The sequence below is a fragment of the Triticum aestivum genome, chromosome 5D, assembly GCF_018294505.1.
Source record: "Triticum aestivum cultivar Chinese Spring chromosome 5D, IWGSC CS RefSeq v2.1, whole genome shotgun sequence".
In the NCBI taxonomy this organism is placed as follows: Eukaryota; Viridiplantae; Streptophyta; class Magnoliopsida; order Poales; family Poaceae; genus Triticum; species Triticum aestivum.
Genome location: NC_057808.1, coordinates 561,326,680 through 561,329,299, shown reverse-complemented (window position 1 = coordinate 561,329,299; position 2,620 = coordinate 561,326,680). Strand labels below are relative to the sequence as shown.

General features: G+C 48.5%; 1 pseudogene; it reads right to left on the bottom strand.

Annotated features, from left to right (window-relative positions):
- Positions 1 to 316: 316 nt before the first annotated feature.
- On the bottom strand, positions 317 to 1,195 carry LOC123121236 (ADP,ATP carrier protein ER-ANT1-like; annotated as a pseudogene).
- Between the last annotated feature and the right edge of the window lie 1,425 nt (positions 1,196 to 2,620).

The following is a 2,620-nucleotide window of genomic DNA, read 5'->3' as shown; positions in this document are numbered from 1 at the left end:
TCTAGTCCCTGAATGTCAAAGAAATAGGGCTTAAGTGTGCCAACTTGATTCTTAGGGCAGGAACATCATCTGATAGTTATAGTCATGCCATGACTATAGTTACCCATGCCATGGCTATGTACTGATAGCTATAGTTCTACCATGATGTTCAATGACTCCATCTTCTGTCCTTGAAACACTCGTCTCCAGACTCCAGGAATTCTTCTTTCCATCATTCATCAATAGTAAGCTTTTCTCTGCCAGTTTCCTAAGTGTAGCTTTCATCATCATATTTGGCCAACCCAACCTACACGTTCACATATCCATCGTATACACATCATTTCAATGCCCCTTTCATCTTGCTCTTGATTTTGTAATCATGCCGGACTGCAAACCATTGGAGCTGGTTGTACCCAGCAAGAACACTAGCCTGCCATTCAAGAGAGAACATTTGCAATGACACCTATGAATAAAGCGAAATAACACTTGGGTCGCAAATATCTGTAGTTTACATCATGGAAGGCACTCTTGTATTTGAATGGATGCCCTGAAGTTACCATGATTCTGCCATGGAATTTATCAAATGGTAGGCACAGGCCCCTAAGAATTTGGTTATTGTCCATCCCAAGGCGAAACTCGCCAAGAAATTTCCCTGCAAAAGAATTAAACACAAAGCAATTAAGTGTGTCAACTTGATTCTTAGCGCAGTAACCTCATCTCTGATATGACAAGAATTGATGGTGACACCAACAACAACGGCTCTACGTACTAGGAGTAGGACAGGGAGGATTCATAGTGTGTCCTAGATATCAAAATAGAGACCCCGGTACAGAGTGATACCTATGATATACACACTGAAGCCTCAGTACAATGCAGGAATACCATCAGTTTCAGGTGTCTTCTTGTACACATCCAGCAACCCCCTACGCTTGTTTGCCCGGATTCAATCCAGATGGTATAGCAGGGTCCTGCATGCTACATTGCCAGCTGGCCATTACCATTTCCCGTCTCTCTCCTTGCCATAGCCGAAAAAGCTCTTGAAGTAGCCTTTGAGTGCAAAGTTACAGCAGAAAGGTGTGACTACTGTTTGGAATAAGCCGTGCCCGTCACGGGGGCGACCACATCGGGTGCGTGTGCGTGCGCGCACCGGACGCGTCGGGTGCAGTCTGAGCTGCGTCGAGTCCGTGGTGTGGTGTCCGTGTGAGTGTCTGGGCATAGTCCGGGTGTAGTACTCCGACTTGTGTATGGAGTGTGTGTGTGCGCGAGTTAGTAGTGCAGCGGTAGCGGGGTGGCCGTGGCGTTCGGTTGGAGCTCGCCCGCGTGGAGCGCGTACGTGCGCGTCTTGTGCGTGGGCCGGAGCATGCTGAGCATGGCGAATGCAGCGCGGGAGTGAGACGTGGAGACCGAGTCGCGTGGTGGAGTTGGTGGCTCCACGCGCGAGGGCGGAAGACTCGGCAGGAGAGCGCGTACGTGCGCGTAGAGCTAGCTGGAGTTCGTTTCGTGGGCGCTGCGTCGCCCAGTGGCTATAAGTCACGATGTACTGCTCATGTGTCTAGTGTGGAGCTTGAGTTCGTGCTTCAGTAACAAGAAGCGGCTGTTCGTGCGGCCGGCGGCGTTCGTGCGCCGGGCATATCTTGTTGTCCACTGCCTTGTTCCTCCTCCTTTCTTCTACGTTCTTGCGAGAGAGAGCGCTCCGGTGAGCGATCAAGGCGAGGCTACGACAACAACAACTACGTACTCTCAGTGTAGTACACTCGAGTTTGCTAAATTTGAAAAAACGAAATAAAACAATATCCAAAAAAATCTGAAATTTGGAGACAACAAACTTTATCAAATGTTTGAGCTTGTTGCAGGATTTCAACTCAAAATAACATCCAAGGAGCTCTCAGAAGAAAAAAAAACCACTGCTCAAACAGTGCACCAAACTTTGAACAAATTTAGGGAGGGACCCATTGACACTGATTGGAGGTGCACAGTGTGGAAAGCAAAGTACTCATATCACGCAAAGGTGAATAGACTACAGAGATTCTGAAATTGTCTTAACAAATAATTAGGAAACAGTTTGTCTAATTCACATCTAGATGTTTTTTAAGGATATCACATTTAAGCTCCTACAAGTATATAATGTAGCAACAAAAAAAAACTAGGATAAAAAAATAGATTACAAACAAAGTGGATATCAGCTTAGATGTGTCCTAGACAGACCCATTGGGAAAAGATAGAACGTCTGTTTGAAGGACTCAAGTAGTACCTGCAGACTAAAAGAAACACAAGTAACGACCTAGTCAGCCGCCTCCCTAGAAAGCTAGAGTTTCTCTGCCTCCTGCCGGCGCCATCGCCAGTCCACCCCGTCTCCGGTGGCCTTATTGTCATGGGGGCGGAGTGGATCCTAGCCCTCGCCGGTGGAAGGGTTCCGTTTTTAGATCTTTCTTCGATTTTTGTTAGAGTTTGTGTCCTGATTAGGAAGGCGAGACGGCGGCGGCTCACTGAAGATGAAATAAAGGTCTCCCCGCCTAGTCCCCGTTTGAGACGGCGACGGCGACGGCGGCGGCTCATTAAAGACGGCGACGGCGGCGGCAGCGGTGACCGGCTGAGCGTGCTGCCGGACGACCTCCTCCGCGCCATCCTGTTGCGCCTCAAG